We start from the raw sequence: 24,276 nt of genomic DNA, 5'->3' as shown, positions 1-24,276 counted from the left end.
CATAGACTGTAAGCTCTTGTGTCACCCCTCATCCTCATAGACTGTAAGCTCTTGTGTCACCCCCTCATCCTCATAGACTTTAAGCTCTTATGTCATCCCCTCATCCTCATAGACTGTAAGCTCTTGTGTCACCCCCTCATCCTCATAGACTGTAAGCTCTTGTTTCATCCCATCGCCCTTATAGACTGTAAGCTCTTGTGTCATCCCCTCATCCTCATAGACTGTAAGCTCTTGTGTCACCCCCTCATCCTCATAGACTGTAAGCTCTTGTGTCACCCCCTCATCCTCATAGACTGTAAGCTCTTGTGTCACCCCCTCATCCCCATAGACTGTAAGCTCTTGTATCACCCCCTCATCCTCAAAGACTGTAAGCTCTTGTGTCATCCCCTCATCCTCATAGACTGTAAGCTCTTGTGTCACACCCTCATCCTCATAGACTGTAAGCTCTTGTGTCACCCCCTCATCCTCATAGACTGTAAGGTCTCGTGTCACCCCCTCATCCTCATAGACTGTAAGCTCTTGTGTCACCCCCTCATCCTCATAGACTGTAAGCTCTTGTGTCACCCCCTCATCTTCATAGACTGTAAGCTCTTGTGTCACCCCCTCATCTTCATACATTGTAAGCTCTTGCGGGCAGGGCCCTCACTCCTATTGACTATTTTTATTCTCTAATGTCTTATTTTATTTGTACATATTCCCCGGAATCTGTGAAGGTGCTATATAAATAAAGATTATTATTATTACTATCCTCTTTGTGCCACCATAACAGTAATAGTCCTCTTCTGCCCTGTAGTTGTCTACTGAAGTCACCTTTGTTCTAAGAAAAATACTTTAATATCTGAGTTTTACCTCTTTACAATCTCTTTACAAGTACCAGTCCCCCTTCTGATCCACTCAGACATACAGTATATAGGTTTTATTCATGAATTTCTCAGCATCTGTGAGAAGGAGAACTTGGCAAAGCCATAGCCGCAGGTGACCTGTCAGCAGGATTTGACATATGAAGCTATTGGCAATTTCCTGCAGGTCACAATACAATACAATGTACTTTGCTAAAAAGTCAACAGCTTCGATTTGCAGAAATAAAAGTTTGACAATGTATGTATCTGAGTCATGTGGGTCATCCTTTTAAACACCCTTTTCTACTTCTTCTTCTTCTTTCCCCTTCCTGTATGCACGCTCACAGCTTGGCTCCTGGCTCCGCACATGTGCAGTGAAGGTGGTGTAGCATACATTGGTCACTGGGGATGCTTGGAGTTGAGCTCTGCACATGTGCGAGAATTGAATGGAAAAGGTGATGCTATTCCAGGGAGAAGGAGGGGTATATAGAGCAAGGTTTACAATGATGAGGGGTCATTTATCTACAGTCTACATTTATCTACAGTTATCTACAGTCAGAACATTTGTGCACGCCTGTTTTTTGCTCTTTCTGGGTTTTGGACTTGTTTCATTTGTCTTGATATATCAGGCATCTGTGTGCTTTAGTGCTTTTATTTAAAAAAAAGTCACACAAAAGTCCCAAACTCTTCTGCAACCCCTTGTAATCTTTTGCCTTTGCCTGCTTGGGACTGGGATTTATTTGCAGCAAAATTCCATCGTTTTATCATGATTTCCACCACTAAGTCTACATCTGGATTTAAAAGATATATAAGGTGCAAACCTCAAAAACCTTCTGGTGCTGCTAACTTTGCCAGTGGAAAAGTCACAAATGTTGCCACAACTGTCTCCAATTATGTCTCAAATATAAGAGAAAAATGAGCCTAAGGCTGGATTCACACTGGCGTTCCCCGCCATACCGTAGCAGGCCCCTCTCCATAGGGATATATGGCACGTGGCGCAGTATGCCATGAAAAAATAGGACATGTACCGTACCGCACCATACTGCTGCCATAGGGCGCAGCTCACCCATTGCCGTCTATGGGGGGTGTATATCGGCCTTATACACGTCAGCTTATGTATATTATGACCTGTAGAAACTGGCAAATGGGTGCACATGTCAAATCAAAATGAAAAGTTCTCTTTAATTTTACTTTTTTTTCCATTAATTTCAATGACTTTGTGTCTTGTGATAAATGAAGAATCTGTACATACATAAGTATTCTGCTTCTAGAAGAGAAAATGTTTTCTACATGAAGCCTATAAGTATATTAATATGCACTGGCTTTGTTTTATGTAATAATTCATTATTTGAAAAACAAAAACTTTCCAGTGAGCGATTAAAAAGGCATCTGTCACCACAATTCACCTACCTGACGTAACTATAATGTTATTTACGACTATATCCACACATGTTACCGATACCTCTATTTTTTATTGCGCACTTGTAAAACTTCCCTTTAGAAATATGCAAATTAAGCTGACGTTTTGGGCGGAGAACCTTAGAGCTCCAGGTCCACATCATGCAGGACCCAAAAGCGATATTTCTGAAGGAGGAAGAGCAATAGAAGGTGCTGGGTGGAGGCAGTGTAACTGGGGCATCTTTATTGCGCTGTAGCTGGAGCACTGAGGTGCTCTGCTAATTGGCCCTCAAAGCACTTCAGCCGCATTTGCATTTTTGTTAACTTTTGTCACATAAGGAGCACAGGAGAATAGAAAAAAAGTCATGTGTGGGCATAGCCCTACCTGACAAAGCATTTAGGTAAATTGTGATGACGGATTCCCTCTAAAGGGATTTTCCAGCTAGCAAAAAATGTGAAATGTGAAAAAGTAGAACAATTAAAGGAGTCTTATGCACCTTAGTGATCTGCCATTAGCCTTGATCCGTTATCTCCAGTACGCTGACTAGTTATGTTGGGTTTGGGTAACTAACTTGGACCCCAATCAGTAACACCCACAATCGGTGTTAACTGTTTAAATGCCACTGGCAAGTGGCATTTAAATTACTTTGGCACTTCTAATGAAGTTCCGGGTCGGGTATGGGACATCTGAACTCGCCAATTTTGGTATGAACTGGTGCTTTGTGGTTCAGGTCCACTCAACGCTAATGCTGACATGTGATAATTGCAGCCAATCATTAGCTATAGGAATGATTTGTCCTCAATTGAGGGCAGAATATATAGACCTGATTGGTTAAACAGGAAGGTGAAGAAGTAAATATAACCTGTTTTTATACTTTGCACCATCCTGAGAATGCAATTTTTTATCTGCATGTACAGCACGCCCACCCCTCCCCCCAAAATTGAAAAAAAAAACGGTTTTGGAATGCATTAATTATGCCAAAATGATATTTAGAGATAATAAAATAATCTAATTACTAAATGATCAACAACAATATGATATTTCATCCATCTAGAAAACAAAAAAACTCAAAGACGAAAGTGATGAATGTGCGGGTAAACCAATACTCACAGTAGTCCATCGCTGACATCTGCCATACTACATTGAACAGAATAGAACATATTACTTTAATTTGTTCATGTTTTCAAGACCATTCCCAAGATTTAAATTGGTTAATTTGCTTTGACTCGAATCATAAGAGATAACTTGAAATGCTTTGAACAATAGGATTTTGGAAACCTAATATGGCAGTCTTCATTTAATACAAAAGATATGTGAGGCATTCAATTATGATTTTTAAATGATTCATTATTTATAATGAATTCTCATTGCGCCACCAAATGCTTTGAATTATGAGTTATATATTTAACCACTTCACTGACATCGCATGAAATAGAACCAGCAAAGTAAAAATTTTCAGGGGTTTTAGTTTAGATTGCTGATGCAAAAATGTTGCAACTTTGGGTTATAATCTGATATTTGATTGTGCTGATGTTTATGCTCATCTTGAATATTATTAAGGTCTCCAATTTCTTATGAAACTAATTCAATATGGCCGCATGCTGCAAAAATTTACAGGCAGCTACTTACAGAAGTCAGAACAACCACTGGGTGACCTCATATTTAAGCATATAAGATTGGCATCTAGTGATGGAGTATTGAAAATTTTTTATTTTTTAATTAATGGTGTTATCCGAGATTAGCAATAAATTAGTGACGGGCATGGGCGGGCTCTTAAAAAAATAAACCTGTACTCACCTCCTCCGTCGCTGCTGATGTCCCACGTCAGTCTGATTTGTGTCCCTGCTTGTTCATCTTTATTACGATCGCCGCGCCCCGGAACGTCATCGGGGGGGTGGGGGGGGTGGGGGGGGCGTCGATCGGTTGCCATGGTAGCCTCGGGTCTTCGTTTGACCCGAGGCTTAATGGCTTCTGCAGATTTGTTACAATGAGCCAGTGGCTCATTGTAATGAATGAGCTGCAAAAATGCCATATATTGCAATACAGAAGTATTGCAATATATGGTAGGAACGATCTGACCATCTAGGGTTAATGTACCCTAGATGGTCTAAGAATTAGTGAAAAAAAAAAGTTTAAAAAAAGTTTAAAAAATAAAAAAAAAATTATAAAATATTAAAAATTCAAATCACCCCCCTTTCGCTAGAACTGATATAAAACATAATAAACAGTAAAAATCACAGACACATTAGGTATCGCCGCGTCCCAAAATGCCCGATCTATCAAAATATAAAAACGGTTACGGCCGGCAGTGACCTCCGAGACAGGAAATGGCGCCCAAATGTCCGAAATGCGACTTTTACACCTTTTTACATCACATAAAAAATGGAATAAAAAATTATCAAAATGTCGCACAGACCTCAAAATGGTAGCAATGCAAATGTCGGCTCATTTCGCAAAAAAATGACACCTCACACAGCTCCGTGCACCAAAGTATGAAAAAGTTATTAGCTTCAAAAGATGGCAAAATTTTTTTTTCTTTTTTGTACTCATTCGTTTAATTTTTGAAAATGTATTAAAACACAATAAAACCTATATAAATTTGGTATCACCGCGATTGCACCGAACCAAAGAATAAAGCTGAGGTGTTATTTGGAGTGCACAGTCAAAGTCGTAAAAACTGAGCCCACAAGAACGTGACGTTTTTTTTTTCAATTTTTCCACATTTGGAATTTTTTTTGAGCTTTGCAGTACACGGCATGTTAAAATAAATAACATTACGGGAAAGTAAAATTTTTTACGCACAAAATAAGCCCTCACACAGGTCTGTACACGTAAAAATGTTATGGATTTTTGAAGGTGGAGAGCGAGAAATGAGCGGAAAAACCCTGCGTCCTTAAGGGGTTAAAAATGTTGAACCCCTTCCTGCCCTTTTTCGTTTTTTCATTTTCATTTTTCACTTCACACATTCAAAAATCTGTAACTTTTTTATTTTTCCATGTACAGAGCTGTGTGATGGCTTATTTTCTGCGTAACAAATTGCACTTCAAAATGGTGGTATTTAGTATTCCATGCCGTGTACTGGGAAGCAGGAAAAAAATTCCAAATGCAGTGAAATTGGTAGAAAAAGCATTTGTGCCATATTCTTGTGGGCTTGGATTTTATGGATTTCACTGTACGCCCCAAATGACATGTCTACTTTATTCTTTGGGTCGGTACGATCACGGGGATAACAAATTTATATAGGTTTTATAATGTTTTCATACATTTAAAAAAATGAAAACCTCCTGTGGGGATTTTGCCATCTTCTGGCACTAATAACTTTTTTATACTTTTGTGTATGGAGCTGTGGGTGGTGCCGTTTTTTGTGGATTTTGATGACGTTTACAATGTTATCATTGTTAGGACTGTACGTCCTTTTGATCACTTTTTATAGAATTTTTTTTTTTTTATACTACAGTATGGCAGTATATGTGTATTTTACTACTCATACATTACAATGTGCTAATAGAACATTGTAATGAATGGGTTAACCCGAAGTAGCTTCGGGTCTTCGTGAGACCCGAAGCTACCATGGCGACGGATCGCCGCTCCCCGATGTCGTCACAGGGAGTGACGATCCTCAGAAAGAAGGCGGCGACCATGCCCCGCCATCTTTTTGAAGCCGCCGGCACCTTTGCCGCCGGCGATCAGCAGGAAAACACCTGCGATCGGTGCCGGCACCGATCGCGGGTGTTACCGGTAAGCCTTTGCTGCAATATGCAGCAAAGACTTACCGGCTATGGAGAGGGCTTGGCCCGTGAGCCCTCTCCATGCACCGGAACCCGGCATGTAACGTACTAATACGTCACATGTCGGTAAGGGGTTAAATAAATATCATTTTCATGTGTCTTTACAGATTTTGGGTCTTTTAAATTCATTCATATATGACAGGATGACAGGATCACCAGAAACCTATTGGATAACAATTACAAACAAAACAACGTACAGAAAGACAGATAACAACTGGCTGCAGGAGAAAAAAATGTTTAAGTAATCGTCAGTAAAAAAAACACCTGAAAAAAAAAGCAGCCTATGTATGAAAATTTTTTTAGTGTTACAATGTTGCTCTTTACTACTTGTGTTTTTTTTTTACTTCTGTTTCTTGAAGACTGTAGATTGTGTATAGAATCAAAGTGTAACATTTTTTAATGCAAATAATAATTATTGAAATAATATAATGTATTAAGGAAAATGGCCATATTAAAAACCCTTTATATAACCCCAAATATCTATTTCTTATAAAAATATTAAGAGATCATTATTATTACTATTACTATTGTCAATATTATTTGTAAGGTGATTAATAATAATTATTGTTGTTATTTTGAATCATTACTATTATTTATATATATAAAAAAAAAATATATATACATATATATATATACCGTAATAATAAAAACATAAATTATGGATACTACTAATTAAAATAATAAATAATTGCAGTACTGTTTATGCAGAATATCAGTTGTAGTAATAATAACCATAATCATCATAAAAAATATTTTTATGTTATTTATAAATAAAAATTTTTATCTAAGATTAACAATGTGAAATTCATTAAAATTAGACAAGACAGTAAAACAGTAAAATTAAAAAGTTCGGTATCAAAAGGGTTTAAAGTGATAAATAATTGCCTTCTTTAGTTTCCAATCAGAACATTTATGAGAGATCAGAACTATTAAGCCACATTCTGCTGTAGATTTTGCATTTCAGCCTTATCTTATGTGCGGTTCATATTTTCTCCTAGACTATTCTTGCTTTGTATAATAAGCTTTTATCTGCCTGCAACATCTTTGCTGAATCCATTTCTGGTCTTATTCTGGAAATAAATGCAGACATGTGGGGGTTTATGAAAAATGGTCCAGCAAGTGACATGAAGCTTGATGAGTTACCAGTTTGATTCACATGTGGGGCAATCTACTACATGCCTTGCATTTATTAGATTTTCCTATTTTTTTCCTTGAATTTCATCAACCAGAGCTCGAATGGATTTTTAAAGATGTAAGCTTGTATTTACAATATGGTGAAACCGAGAAAGAAGGGGCAGAGAGAAATACTTTGTGAGATATTTCATTTTCTGCACTGTATTCATATATTTGCCTGTGCTGACGGCAGAAGAAAAAAATATAGCTTTTAAAGATTGATCAGATGTAATATTTACATTATGTTTGGAATCCTATTTATCTATCCAAATTGGATTTTCTACTAGTATAATAAAAAAAAACTGATCTTACTGGTTTGTAAATAAAATCCTTTTGCAATAATAATATCTAAATAACTTAGATATAATAAATAGATAGACCGAGACATATCAATAGCTGAAATAGCTGAAAGATAGATAATCAATGCATATGATGTGGATATGTAGAAAGATGATAGATAGAAAGATAAATAAATAGATAGATATGGGTTAGGGATGCATAGACAATTAAGATGTATCATAGACATAAGTATCAGGTTCTCTAGCATAAGATAGCACAATGGAGCGGGGGAAGGGGGGGTTGTTATCAGGGCTTGTGTGTTTTATGATGCGCCATCCCTGAATTAGGCAAAATTCCTAGGGTACAACCAGGAATTGCACTTATTTCACCACTTACATCACCTTTACGACAAGTAGACGAGGAGGTATGTGAAAGAAAGTGTGCTCCGCAGTGGAGTGGGCTTGCGCGGAACGTTCTACACAGCTCTGGGTTGTGGTGTTTCTTTATTATTCCTCATCTATCACCTCACCTACATCCTAAAGCGCTTTACCAGGTACTCAACCAGATGGTTGTCATAGCAACCGTGGGATCCGATGTAGGACCTGAGGGCTGCTTGCCCTCAGTAACTACCTGTTAAATTGAGCTTTCAGTCCCCTAATGCCCATCCAATGTATGAATTGTTATTGCCCCATCCAGATCAACCCTTAAAAAAAATGTTACTGAACCTGTACGGTGAATGTTGTAAAAAAAAAGGAAGAAAGCTTAAAAAAATTCAACATCCAACCTCATAAGAACAGGATAAAAAGTGATCTAAAAGTAACATTTACCCTGATACCAATAAAACGTACTTGTCCCACAAAATACAAGCCCTTAAACAGCTTTGTCAACAAATAAAATTATATGCTTCTTAGAACATGACAAGGAAAAAACAAGTCAAACATAGAAATGCTACATAGATAAAGTATTGGCAAAATCGTGGTGACCCATAGAATAACGAGAACATCTTATTTAAGCAATATGGTACAAAAAAAATTACAAAACTGCACATAATTCTAAAATTTCACCAAATTTTACATTTTTTAATAAATAAATGCAAAACATATCAATCAATATATATCACTATGAAGTACAAAATGGCATGAAAAAATCAATCTGAAAATCAGCTGGGTAAGTTAAAGAGAATATACATATTGCAAAAATATGGCTTAGTCACAAAGAGGTTAAACTTGCTTTACTCTTGCTTTATTTTGTGTCATAATTTTGCACCATAATGTTGTTCCGGTGTATTTGTATCTTTTATTACATCCTCAAACCACAGTTGCATGTTATACTGATACTTGAAACTTGACAATTGGAAAGGAAAAAGAAAAATTGTGTATATCAGGGACACTGGAGTGCAACTACTCTGCCCCTACTTATTCACACAATGGGGCAGATTTATCAAGTGTTTGAAAGTCAGAATATTTCCAATTGCCCATGGCAACCAATCACAGCTCCCCTTTAAAATATTCATGAGCACTGGTGATATGAAAGCTGAGCTGTGATTGGTTGCCATGGGCAACTGGAAATATTCTGACTTTCAGACTGCTTGATAAATCTGCCCCAATGACTCCACCCTTACCTTGTAGTGCCCACCAGCACCTCCCTTATGCATTTTGTTTAAAACTAGACTCCTCAGAGATATATGGTGAAGATGCAATTGTAAAAGGACAGGCCAAAAATGGAGAGAAAAACATAAATATCAGTCTCTCTGGGTACATGCCACAGTGGTGGCCATGTGTATATTGTGGAATGTAGAGTCTAGATGCCTTGTTACGCATCCAGCTCTGTTAGAATTATGGGAATAAGAAGGGACCAAAAGACCCCCTTCTGCATCATTGGGAACTCTTCCCTACACACTGAACATGAAAATAAGTGTTAAAATGTGAAATGGGCCTTAGACTTTTTGGTTAATGTCATTCATTCAACATTGAAAGATTTTCCAGGTCACCAGGAAATTTCTATACTAAGGACAGGCCAATAGTATCTGGCCTATAGGTGACAGAAGCTAAACAGTACAGAAGTATAAGGCTTCACTCACTGTATTGCGCTTGTGATGAGATCTAATCCTATTTACCACAACAGTAGTAGTGTATAATTGCACCTCGAGGATGAGTGTGCTCAGAATAGGGATCCAACTCCCATTTTTTATGTGGTCCACAAAAGCTATGACACAAGGAATTCACATGGGCCTCCTGTGCGACCATACAGTGGAGACACAGGAAATACTAATGACAAAGGGCCCCAGAGCCATTTTTTGCGGCCATAGGAAAAGATTATTGTGTGCAGGAGGCCTAAAGAACAGTATTATAACAATTTTGCATAAAAAACTTTAGTTACACTTTATTATGGCAATATTTCTTAGTTGTGTATATTGTTTTGGTCACTAGTGCTATCTCAAACACAGATAATGGGGGTCATTTACTAAGGGCCCAATTCGCGTTTTCCCAACGTGTTACCCGAATATTTCCAATTTGCGCCGATTTCCCCTGAATTGCTTCGGGATTTGGGCGCACGCGATCGGATTGTGGCGCATCGGCGCCGGCACGCACGCGACAGAAATCGGGGGGTGTGGCCGAACGAAAACTCCACGGATTAGGAAAAACCGCCGCATTTTTTTAAAAAATTGTGTCGCGAAAATTGCACTTACCTTCACTCAGACTGGCTCGGTGTATTCCAGTGCGTTCCGATGCTCTTCACCGCAGCAGCGCCACCTGGTGGACGGCGGAGGAACTACCTTAATAAATCCCGGCTGGACCCGAATCCAGCACAGAGAACGCCCCGCTGGATCGCGAATGGGCCGGGTAAGTAAATCTGCCCCTATGTGATAGCAGAAAGTGTGTAGTTGGCACTACTGACATATTCAGCAGAATTAGAGCTAAATGGCAGTTACTTGGAATGACCACTACAAAGTAGACTGAACCACGTTTATCATACCTTTCCCTGTATAGTTATGGGTGCCAATAGGTAGCTTTTGGTGCCATGAGCCAAAAGCGGTTGTAGGACCATCTGATTGCTACATAATCTCACTGTTGTACCACAAACGGTCAGCCACCTAGATAGGTCACAAGTATGAAAAATTTCTACAGGTCAAGGATGCATTCACACGTTTAGTTTTTCAAATGCAGTTTTTGATCTACAAACCAGGAGCAGAGTAGAAAAAAGAGGAAGAACAACTCCTCTCAATAATATGTTCTTACCCATTATGATCCACACCTGCTTTTGGCCTTCAAAAACTGCATCTGAAAAACAGAACGTGGGAATGCAGCCTTAAAAGAATAGTGATTATTGAACCCTTTCAATTAAATCAATCTTAACAAATTATTTTGTGGTTTTGAGGCCTTAAAACCTCATGTTCTTACCTGGATGAAGACATAGTGACTTTGTAAAGAGTGAATTATTTATTACAGTAGATCTCACCCCAGCTATACATGGCTGAGAAGACTTGTGAAGGAAAACGAGTGAGAGATAGAAATATACACTAAAGCAGAAAGCAGTTTATTGGTCTGGCTGCACTACAGAGCCGAGTGCATTTCAAGCATGACCAAGTCAAAACAGAACAGTAGCCAGAAAGGAAGAGGTAATTATTTCAGATTACAAAATGCCTCAGCGATTCACTTCATGAGACAACTGCATAGTCTACTTCAACTTGGATGCAATCAATACTAGATTTCGTCAAAATCTTGTAAGGTTCAAAACAAGATGATTCACATTGTTGCCGACAGTAGCTGGGGGCTATTTAGAAATACATTACAATGAGCAAAACCAAAAAATTCTACAAATAGAGTATTTTACAGATACAAATTTGTGAATGCATTTCGCACTCTTCGAAAGACGGAGGTGAAATTGGCAAACGAACCTCCAAAATTTATTTCATGATAAATTTATCTTGTATCAAATGGACCCATTAAGCTAATTGCTAAATATGTATTAAAAGTAAAGAGTCATGACAAGAATTATCAAAAAAAAAGATTCTTGGCAAATCTTTGGTGGGCTCATGCTGCCCCCCACAGCTCTGTCTCTGAACATTCATTATGTCATAATTATAAAGTCTCTTTGAAGTGGATAAAAATCCCTCGACTCTTCTCATCAATTATTTTCACCTGTTAATTCATTTTGTGTGAGGTAATAACCTCGGCATAATAACAAACGTGCAAGTACTCCGATTTTGCAATTAAAAGCAGCAGGACTCCTATTTTGATCATACAGACTGTGACATCCATCATAGAAAACAATTTGGGCCTAGCAGGATGACAGATGCCAAGCTGATGGCTCTACTAACTAACTGCTTGTCGCGGAGGAGAAAAAAAAAAAAAATCCCACATATAAGCTGGCTCCAGTCTGCAGCTGCAAGCTATCTGATAGCTCCTGACCATTCAGAAGGGGAAGCCTGCAGTGACTAAATTACCGAGAGGTAATTTGACTTCAGAAAATGTGGATTTTTTGATATATCTCCGTGCATGCATTCCACCGGCTGGTGTCATTCGGAAACAAATAGTCTTTCATTTGGAAATATCTGCAATCACTGTCAATGTTCGCCAAGCATTGTTTCCCCCGGTCCTTCCACATAAAAAAATAAAGCGTAATTCTCATTATTTTACCTTTTCACATCTTATTAGGTGCAGACGTCAAGTGGTTATCCCTCTGCTTTGTTTGACTAAATCAGAACAAGGAAGATTTCTTCAAACCTTTGGACAGGTGCCTAAATAATAGACGAGGACTCTTTTTTTTTTTGCTTTTCACTTTGCATCAAGGCTTAATGAATCCGTACTCGGGATTCATGCCACTGACTAGCAAGTTTTAAAGCGACATGTTTCTCAATTTTCAGACAATTATTAGAGTAGCCCGCAAGCAAGAAACCCAATTAGTCATAAAATGGATTCACAAGAGAATATATCTACAGACTTTAAAGCATCAACATATCAGAGTATTTCAGATTTGCCGAGTGTATCCAGGGCTGTTCTATCTACCTTTATTTACATTTTGTCACTGTGGATTATAGTGCACACATGAAGGGGGGAAGGAGATCAGATGCCTTTCAGACACATCTTCTTCAATTTTATCAAGTGGAAAAAGAAACACAGGGAGTATTAGGCTATCAGTCCAAAGATTCTGAGAAAGCTTTCAAATCAGCAATCTGAGCGGCGCAGCTTGGTACAATGTGTACTGGGTCAAAAACCTGCGAATAAAGTTGACGATATTAGAAGTAAATGGGATTAGCTAAGCATTTGACTGGTGATTTGGTGTTGTATGAGCTTATTTAAAACTGGTCGTACAAATTAGATAGCTGTTTGGTTAACAGACTGCCCAGGCTTACAGATCTACAGTATCTATCCAAAGCTTAGCTCAAATTCTGTTTTTTTAATAAATGCGATTCAATGTGATATTGTAACATGCTAACGAAAGCCTTGAAAGACTGCAATCCACAACACAACCACTGGGTGGTCACACATAGACATACAGTAAATAACATTGTATAATAATACAGGCAGTCCCCGGGTTACTTACAAGATAGGTTCTGTAGGTTTATTCTTAAGTTGAATGTTGTATGTAAGTCGGAACTGTATATTTTATAATTGTAGATTTTTTTGGTCTCCTTGACAGTTGGATTTTAAAAATGTTGGGTTGTCATAAGAACCAGAAGTAACACTAAAGCTTCATTGCAGACACCAGTGATAACTGTTACAGCAGTTTATTGTAGTCTAAGGCTAAAATACAGTAAATTACCAATTACCAGAGGTCCGTTTGTAACTAGGGGTCGTCTGTAAGTCGGGTGTTCTTAAGTAGGGGACCGCCTGTACTGTAAAACAATGCGGCTCATTTACCTTATCTATGATTCTTTTGTCTTTTTTTTCCATCTGCTACTTTGGTAATTTATCAATCTCACATTTTCCTTGTGTTAAAAGTCTTTTTTTTTCCAATCTCCTTTTGAGACATTTGTTACAAATGTCTCAAAAATGTTGCACAAATGTCTCAAGTCACTTCTTTTCATTTTTTTAAGTTTTTCTTAAAGGGGTTATCCGGGTTTAAAAAATTTTTTATGGCCAGGCTGGGGAGGGCTAGTTAAACATAATAAACATGTACTTACCTCCTCCGGCGCCGCCGATGTCCCTTCGATCCGTGCCCCTGTTTGTTTACAGGGGCACGGAAGCCGTGCACAGGGAGCTTCCGGTCCACGATGTGGACGGCTCCTTCCATCCGTCCCTATCTCTCAGCGTTGTAAGCGCTGGGAGATGGTGCGCATGGGAGCTTCCGGCCGGCCAGAAGCTCCCTGTGCACCCTTGTACTAAAACCGGCGCACGGAGAAGACGGGCCGCGGCGCGGGACATTGGCAGCACCGGAGGAGGTAAGTACATGTTTATTGTGTTTAAATAGCCCTCCCCAGCCGGCCATAAGAAATTTTTTAAACCCGGATAACCCCTTTAAGTATGGTTTTGTCTAGAGTTTTCTTGTGCCAAAAAATGTCTCAAATCTTAGTCAATTTGAAATAATAAAAGTCTTTGCAACATTTAGCACATCTGGAATAGAAGAAAGATTTGTTTTACTGACGATAAACTAAAGTCCGGTGGACTTCCGTAGACATTTCGAATAGCCACCAAACTGGCGCCCAAAATTGCAATGCACCAAAAAAAAAAAGTCTCAAAAAAGACAGAAAGAAAAGGAAAAAAAATAAGGATAAATGACCCCCAATATGTTATTAAGAAACTGATTATCTCTTGATACACATATCTGAACCAAAGAAAAGAGCACACGGCTTGAGATGTTTTGACATCAGTTAGGCTACCATCCAGGCTCAGACTGGCCCATCGGTGTTTACGACACTTGCGCTTGTTCTGTGCCCCTGTGGTTGCAAAGTGCCTGGGAAACTTACATCTATCATGCTATAGCAGCAATAAGACAGGATAGAGAATGACAGAGCGCAGGCTTTGGTAAGCAAATTATTTCTTTTTAAAGCCACAATTCAATAGGTGGGTGACACAGTACATAAATGAAAGAGGTTAGGGCACAATATTTAAAGGAAACCTACCACCACGGATCTATCTATAAAAGGTAGATCAGGTGGTAGGTGCATCTATAGGATGCAGGATAGCCCTTTTAAGGGCTAATCCTCACATCCCCGTAATCCTTTAATAACTTTTAATTCCCTAATATGCAGATTTTCTAAAGAGGCTACTAGGGCGTGGAGTAGCCAGAGCTGAGGCTACATGGTGCGGCTACTCCACGCCCCAGTAGCCTCCTACCAGATATCTTCAGCGAACAGCTACAGAGCAGTGACTGCGCAGCCGCGGGCCTGTTGTTCTGCGCATGCGCAGACGGCAGGCTTTGCGGACGAGGGCGCGCAGCTCTTCGTAGCTGCACACCGAAGATATATGGTAGGAGGATCAAAGAGGCGACTAGGGCATGGAGTAGCCGCGCGGTGTAGCCTCAGCTCCGGCTACTCCGCGCCCCAGTAGCCTCTTTAGAAAATCTGCATATTAGGGAATTAAAAGTTATTAAAAGATTGTCGGGATGTGAGGATTAGCCCTTAAAGGGTTATCCTCACATCCTATAGATGCACCTACCACCTGATCTACCTTTATAGGTAGATCCCTGGTGGTAGGTTTCCTTTAAATGATATATGACACAAAGTATAAATTATAAAAGTGGGGGCACCATATAAAATAGAATTGTGGATAGTGCATAAAATGTGAGATGGAAGCACCATGTCAAATTTAAAAGGGGCACAGTATATAAAATGTAAGCAAGGCACTATGGGGCAAATTTACTTACCCGGTCCATTCGCGTTCCAGCGGCGGCTTCTCCGCTCTGGATTCGGGTCCGGCCGGGATTTAATAAGGTAGTTCTTCCGCCGTCCACCAGGTGGCGCTGCTGCGCTGAAAGTAAACTCATCGCGCCGGAATGCACCGAGCTGGACCAGGTGAAGGTAAGCGGTCCTTATGCGACACATTTTCGGTTTTTAAATGCGGCGGTTTTTCCGAATACGTCGGGTTTTCGTTCGGCCACGCCCCCCGATTTCCGTCGCGCGCATGCCAGCGCCGATGCGCCACAATCCGATCGCGTGCGCCAAAATCCCGGGGCAATTTAAGTACAGGCGGCGCAAAACGGAAATATTCGGGTAACACGTCGGGAAAACGCGAATCGGGCCCTTAATAAATGACCCCCTATATCTGAATAAAAAAAAACTGTCAGTACTTTGTAGAGAACTGGTTTGTCTGAGTGAGAGTCTTTTGACTATGGTCATGCAGACATGACGATCTACTAGGGGATTCTGGGAAAATATGCAAGTATGTTTTCCAGCATAGGATAGGAAAACCATGTTACAGATCTTTATCTAGGGCTCAAACAGCCCTTCTCAGTTGTAAGGTGACTTCTGAATTAACTGCCCTAACAAAAATGGCTACAGGTACTGGGATGAGAGCAGAAACCAAGACACACTCCAGTCTCTTAGAAAATGCAGACTCACAATGAAAATGATCTGCATAGGGGCGTGAAAAGGTCATAAAATACTGCAATGCTACAGGCTAGCTGAATATACCAGAACATCCCCTTTATGCCATTCTCCCAAAATGTAGATGAACTATGCGCCGTTTCTTCCAGTGGCCTTGTTCTCATATAAACAGAATGCTTGTATTATACCAGCTACAAAATGTACTGAGAACGGCTCCTTAGTAACCAAAAAATGATAAGGAGAAGAAGACAGAAGCATAATACATATTGTTAGATCACAGAACAGTGATAATACATGCAGTGATGTCACAGTACATGAATAATACACAAAAATGTTACAGTGCAAGCATAATACATACAGTGATATCATAGTACGGGGATATTACACACGTTGATGTTGGAAAACAGGGAACTACACATAGTGATGTCATAGTACAGAGATAACACACTATGTGCATCGGCGCTGGCATGCACGCGACGGAAATCGGGGGGCGTGGCCGAACGGTAACCCGACAGATTCGGAAAAACCGCCGCATTTTTTAAAAAAAATTGGTCGCAGGGGCCATACTCACATGCACCACGATGAAGACGATGAACTCCGGGGCACCTCGGCGGACTTCGGCGCAGCAGCGCCACCTGGTGGACATCGGGCGCAGGACCTTCATGAATCGCCGGAAGACCTGAACGCTCGTCAGAGAAGCCGCCGCTGGAACGCGAATGGACCGGGTAAGTAAATGTGCCCCATTGATGTCATATCAGGGGTGTAACTTTAGGGGGTGCAGAGGTTGCGATCGCACCTGGGCCCAAGAGGTTTAGGGTGCCCTTATGGTGTCACTTTCCCATGTAAGAAGACAATTACTATAAACCACACATAATAGTCAGGGGGCCTGGCACAGACTTTGCACTGGGGCCCATCAGCTTCTAATTACGCCACTGTGTCATATTATATTAATAATACACACATTGATGTCAAAGTACAGGGAAATTGCACACAAGGAAGTCACAGTGCAGGAATAATATACATAGTGATGTCATAGTACAAGGGATAATGCTCACAGTGTGTCACTGCATTAATAATGAATAATGCATTAAGTGATGTGATAATACAGAGATAATAAAAACAATGAAGCCACAATACAGGCGATAAAGCACACAGTGATGTCAAAAATGAAGTCATAGAAGAAGAATATTTCTTACAAGAAAGATCACTATGTGAGATGTAACGTCATATTATTGGGAAAAAACGCAGTGATATCAGAGACTTGATAGAAAATTAATACTACAGCTCAGCAGCAATCGGGTTTTGGACTATTTTACAATTAAAGTTACATAAGGAATTGAATGACTTTTGAGTTTGCCATTGGTGAATAAAGACAATGGCCCAGATTTATTAAAGGAAACCTACCACTTGAAGTGGCAGGTATAAGAGGGAACTACCAAGCACCAGCTCAGGGTGAGCTGGTGCCGGAGCTTATTTTTGTTTGTTGTTGTGTTTTAAACCGCAGTATCGAGGTTTAAAACACTTTTTAAACTTTATGGCTGAAGCTCCTTCGGCGCAGGGAGGTACGCGCTCGGCGCATCATGCGCGCGACTATGCGCACGGCTCTCCTTCACTTCCTATGTAGCCTCCGTGCGACGAAGCAGCTCCGGCCATAAAGTTTAAAAAGTGTTTTAAACCGCGATACTGCAGTTTAAAACACTAAAAAAAATAAGCTCCGCCACCAGCTCACCCTGAGCTGGTGCTCGGTAGTTCCCTCTTATACCTGCCACTTCAAGTGGTAGGTTTCCTTTAAAGTCCCTGCATCAGTTTTCTGTTGGATTTTGCCACGACCCTAAATTCTGCGCTGAATGGGACGGACTGTGCGTCACATGCAGAGTCCGGCAGAATTGTGTTGCACGCCCGATGTTAAAGGTGCACCAAAAAAAAGTTGGTGCACTCTGTGGGAGCAGTGCAGGGGGTGACAGATTCATAGATTCATGAAGAACGTGCGCCACAAATCTAAAATCTGGCACCCTCTCAACTACATGTAGAAAAACCACAAGTACAATTTGCTCTGTTTTTGATAAATGTGAGCCATTGTTCAGTCACAGATGGAAAATGATTTGATGATTCCATGCAATAATTTATAAAATATCTAAAGGTATAATCACTGGCCAGTGACCTCTGATTACTTGACACATCACTGGCTGTCCTAACCATGTACAACCTCTTAAATAGATTACATTAAGTTTTTCCTACTTCTAGAAAAAAAAAATTACCATGGGAAATTTTGGGCTAGCTTATACATTCTTATCCACATTGGGCACCTGGGATGGCATAGCCTCTCTTTCCCCATTTACTTGTACCATAGGTCCTATTTAGTCAATGTTTTGACTGTTGCCTTTAACTCCCTTCATATATTTTCTAATATATTTCCTAATTTTTCAGTTTTTCCTTATTCTTCTGCCATTTTCTCTTTCCTTTTCTTTCTCCTGATGTTGAGAGTAGATGTAATCCCTTGTGGCTACTTTAGGATTTACATTCACTATTATGTATTACTTTTAGTATCATCCCAGCTATGGAACATATACTTAGATTTTTTGTTTCGTTTTCTTATGCATGACTTGTCGGGTCATGAAATTTGACTCATGAATAAATTACAATAAATTATTAGCCGTTTTCCTTCCAATGTGGAAGTAATGAGTTTGTATTTACGGCTAACTTGAGCCGTGTGGTCGTGTTAATCAGTCGCTCCTGCGTGACTTCCTGCTGGGCTCGATGGATTAGCCACGCCGGCGCTTTGCTGGTTGTTTTGCCTGAGGTGGCGCTTGTATTGTCTCCCTCTCCTCCCACACTCCGGTCACCAGCTGCTCACTGAACACAGAGGAAAGAGACTGATATGATAAGTGATGACTGTCAGTCACCTTCATATAGTATTCCCTTAGCCTAACATTCTATAGCACAGGTAGATCCATGTGGTTCCAGTAACTATAATAAACACTGTTATTAGCACCTGCCTTTGGTTGCTTTTACAAGAGGAGAGGGAAGAAGAGTAACCTACTTGTATAAAAATACGCCATATGATAAAATTTTTCGATGATTCAATCAATGTGATATGGACATCTATAATGCCTTGTAAGGTAGTTGAGCACAGAAAGTAAATTGTGACTTTTTTCCCCTTATCCATCCATAATTAATAATGAGTGGACACATCAAAATTTGAAAGCCCTTTAGGTGCCTGAAACCGGACATCCCACCAATGACACCAGAATTGGTGCCAGTAAAGACTGCGTTGTTAATTGTTTAAATGGTGGAAGAAATGTGCTCCGCCATTTTTGGGAGGATTGTTGCTCCTGATGATATCATTGAGGAACTACGATCCTCCCAAAATTGGTGGTGTAAAGGGTTTAGCCATTGAAATTCTGCTGCGATTGGTTGTGGGCTTATATGGGGGAGGTGAGGTTTGAGCCACAAAGTTTGGTACAAACCCAGACTTTCCACCTCCAATTTATGACTGGCTAGAGGAGCAAATGTTAATTACTGTTACAGCTGGACTAGGTGGAACAAACACTACAGGGGGGTTCTCTGTTACCAGATCGCAAGTGCAGAAATTCACGCCTCAGCTCTGGAGACAAAGATATCAAAGGAATAGGGGACATGTGTGTGTGGTTTTGCCGCCAAAAAACCAACAGACAAAGTAAATACCATAACTGTCCATAACTGGGGCATAAGAGAGATAAAGAAACCTGATTAAGTGCCTAATGACTTAACTCTTTACAGACATTCGCTGGATAGCCCATTCTCAGAGAGGTGAACCATCAGGTAAAATATTCTGTAGGTATGGAATGAGCTGATCAATAGCCTGTGCATCTGTCTGATATGGACATATGGCTTTCACATTGCTCACTACAGGAGAAAGAACCAGAAAAAGAAAGAGACGCTGTTTTACTTAATGAAGTATATAATAACAGTCCTTTAGAGGTTTACATGCTCTACGTACGTAAACTAAGAGGAAAAGGGAGAAAAGTAGGAAATAACATGTATAAAAAACTAGTTTAAAAATGCTAGAAGTATCTCAATGTGCGCTTGGTAAATTGGCAATCTAAGTCGTTGCCACAACTTTGTGACTATTTCCATTGTATATTTATCACCTAGTATGGATAACCAAGGCTGGACAATTATCTTTTAGTGGTCTTACATTTGTTTTCTATCAATATTGTAAAAGTAGAAATTGTACCAATTCCAGTGAACCGCTGACCAGATGATGCCCCCCCCCAATGATTCAGGAACAATTCGCTGTCATATAAAGCTGTATTGTACATGGGTAGTTTCTGATCAATTAAAAAATTATGAATGTGTGGTTGTCAGCGTGTAATAGTCCACATTATTAGCTTGACCAGATTTGGTGATGCTTGTAAGTTTTACAAATACATTCACATGGAGAATCTTGGCGAATGAAACCTTGGGAGCCGGATAGCATGACAGCGTATGATACATAGGTGCATGGATGCTTTATGTGTCCATATCTCAATTTTTCAGAATCCTGATTTCTTGACACTTTACATCAACAATAACCTGAAGGGATGTTTCTCCATTTATTTCTGTGCCATTAAACACCAACATTTTAAACAGTCTTCTTTTCTACTTAAGTGAATTGCTTAAAATTTTACACGTTAATGCTCAGAAGCCATTTATCTTTGTGATTTTACATTATGTAGTTTTCTTCCCTTTTTCACCCCGCTTATTTTAGTCAATTGCAGAGAATCAACTACGGAAATTGGGACTTTGCTTTTAACCACTTCTTTGAAGGCTTTTTTGTCCCAAAGGGAGCTACATAATGATAAACATATTCAATTAATTTTTATTCAATGCTTTCTAAGCACAACCCAATTTACAGTGTATTCACATGCATCAAAGCGCCATTCATTTTGTAGCTGCGGTAGAGAATAATATCAGCACTATTTGTGAGGAAAGTATGCAAGTGCAAAAAAATACCTGTAAATCACATTCAAAGGACGGAGAAACAATAATTCTAACAATTCTAGACACACAAAAAGCATTTCACTGATTGTATACTAAAAAAAACTTCTAAATTAATAGCAGCAGGAATCTCAGAAAGTCATAGTATTCTCATCATGCATGAATGAAATTCATATTATACATGGCCCCTGAATGTAATCCACATTAACGACACAAACTGGAAATCAAAACCGTACATGGAACACCTGATTCTGCAAACCCAAACTTTTCTACCTTGTGGGAGGGGCAGAACTGTCCTGATGAGGTACATTGTGGCACCAATATATCATATTGCTGGTGTTAACCAGCTTATCCAGTCATCAGAGGGAACTTATTAAGACCAGCCTCTAAGTACCGTATTTTTCAGACTATAAGGCACACCGGATTATAAGGTGCACCATCAATAAATGCCTGCTAAAACGTCTAGGTTCATATATAAGGCGCACTGGATTATAAGGAACACCTGGTTATAAGGATGAATGACCAGCAGGTGGCAGACCTGTGCACAGTTCAAGGCAGCTGTTATCTGTAAGTACGGTTCATATATAAGGCGCATTGGAATTTAAGGCGCACCTTTGATTTCTGAGAAAACCAAATGATTTTTTGTGCGCCTTATAGTCCGCAAAATATGGTATATCTGGCGTGCAGTATGCAACCCAAATGCAATCTCTAGATGTAGTCTTCACCAGGAGGAGACAATAGTAATTTTCCAGCGGCAGGTAATGTAAGATTAACTTTTAGAAAGTACTGAAATAAGTCAGAATGCTGGAAAATACATTTTAAAATCAGCATAGCTTAGGCTATTGGAACCTGTCACCAGCTAAAAATGATATTCCTAATGACTGATTCGCTTTAAAGGGAACATGCAAGGGTGATTTGGAACACCAATCACCCACAGCTCCATATGGACTGTTGTTTTAGTGTCCTGAAAATCTCTCTCTGTCTGAGACCAAAAAAAAATACTTATCCTGGTCTGCAGTGTCCCTATTCTAGGACAGGACAATGTAATCTTTTTTCACGTAACCTTTCCTATACTTTGTAGGATAGTGGATATTTTTAGCATTTACCTCTTCTTTGGCAATAATTGGTGTAATTTTGGTTATGATGAGATCATTCAATGAGATCATTGAAAAGGCAATTAAGGGTTAGCACAAAACTAGCTAAAGGAAATTTGTTCATTGTGCTCCAGCTCCTGATGTTCTGCCTGCTGGTCATGTGATGCCACATATACTAAGGGGATCTGGTCCAGATTAATTCTATGCCAGTTACTGTTTGGCCTAGAATTGTGCCATAACTTGCTCCAGGAATGGTTATGCCCCTGCCCACTCCGTGCACCTCCCTGCCCAATTTGTTGGAGGTGGTGTAAAAGGAGTAAAAGAACACCAGTACAAGCCATAATAAATTACCAAATTTTTATATCAGAAAACTATTTAACAGTTTGGGTGCCAGAATTTAGGTCCCAAGTACGTCCATGCTTAGTACATAATTTGTTGTATAAGCTCATAAAATGAATACATCCTCCTAAAGCAGCACTGCTACATTCCAAATCCAGAATGACTTTCATTAAAGAATTAAAAAGGTCAACAAAAAAGTATCAAGAGACATAAACAATTCCGGGATGTCGCATGAGCCGCATTTTCGACAGCCATTCCCTTTAACAATGCACCACACAGACGACCTGGTATGAAGCGAAATGACTAAATTAAAATTCGATATTTTATGTCCTTTTTAATCACTGACAGTTCCACTTGGCCTTTGCATGTTTGCCAGTACTTAAGAAATTATGACACAAAGCATGTATTAAGCTCAAAGTCTTATGGAGAAAATATATGGTTTTTATTACCAAATTGTTCTTGTTTACAATTCTAATATTGCCTTCATTATCCCTTTTGCTAGACATTTTAGGCAGCGCTGAAGACCCGGGGCAGCTCTAGTCCTGTCATAAAGAGAAATTAATGCTGTTAAAGATGGCCTTGCTGCCCTGTGGGATAGCTAGAGATGTAAAAATATAGGGCTCTGTCTTAAAGGAGGAAATGATTAAAGGTGCAGGCACCTTACTCTCTATGTCGTACTAAAACTTTTAATAACATACTTCAGCACAAAAAAAAAGGCTTACTTGTTCCCGCTATACTTTCATTCCTTATTTTTTTAAGAGTACTTTGTTCTAGAAGAAAAGCTTTTCTTTAAAGATTAATAGGCGTAAAAAAGATCTCATCATTATAAAGAAGATATTCGCCTCGGCAACAGCTCACTTAATAAAGACTGGATGATAGGAAAGCCAGTAGTACTGTCTTCTATTAGCCGGTTAGCTAATTAGTTGCATTGTTAGACAGGGCCTTGGAAAAACTGACAAGCGTAAGCCATTTTGCCACACATACAGTAAATGAGAGCACTGTAACAGATGTAAAGTAGTTTTCTTCTACAAGGTGTCTTTGACTTGGAATATTACAAGAAAAAAAAAAACTGCATACCCCCATCTTTAGATATTGCAAGAACAGGTCTTATGACCCAGGCCCAAAAGCCTCGATTAAGTGGTTATGGACTATGTACCTCTCCATGATGTGATGGTTTAGATCATTAGCAGAAAATGGAAGGAGACAGAACACAAAGTGAGAGCATAACCTTTGTCTTCCGAGGGGTGGACCATGCTGCGAAGAGCTTCACCCTTGCAATTTCGCACACCTCAGTCGTTTTTGCCCATGGAGAAGTGTAAATCAACAGTAAAAGGGTGAAAGAAGAACTTTATTTGTTGGAAGATGATGTGTTTTTTTATGTTATATACATTTAAAAAACACAGAATCTAGAAACAAACTACAGGCGGAATAAATTGTTGCAGATCCTTTCCATTTTTTAGCGTGCGACTGGCATACAGGATGTAGCTTAGCCAAAGGGCAGAACCTAAAGGGAACCTGTCATCAGAAACTGGCTTAATAAACCACTACCAGTATGTTGTCAAGCAGATGAGCAGCTTCTAGATGATGTTTCTTTCATGCCCTGGTGTGTTGGCATCATCCAGAAAATCAAGTATGAAGTGGGATGTAAATTGGTTTAATAAAGTCAAGAAGCCAATCTTTCCCTGCCTTAAAATGCCCCCTTCACTGTTATGAATGGTCCTGCGTCCAGAGACATAATTCATGATGAACGTTGAATGCAGATGGTCTGGCAGGGTTCAATAACATATATGTGGTCACTGCTTGAAGAGCGCAGTGAAGGTTGTATCCAAGGATGACTATCTCATCTCTAAGGGACCATATCGCTACCTTTATGGGACATTATCTTGACACAGAAATTATTATTTTTTCATAACATGTA

This window comes from Engystomops pustulosus, chromosome 5 (genome assembly GCF_040894005.1).
Source record: "Engystomops pustulosus chromosome 5, aEngPut4.maternal, whole genome shotgun sequence".
Lineage (NCBI taxonomy): Eukaryota > Metazoa > Chordata > Amphibia > Anura > Leptodactylidae > Engystomops > Engystomops pustulosus.
This window is presented reverse-complemented; position numbering follows the sequence as displayed.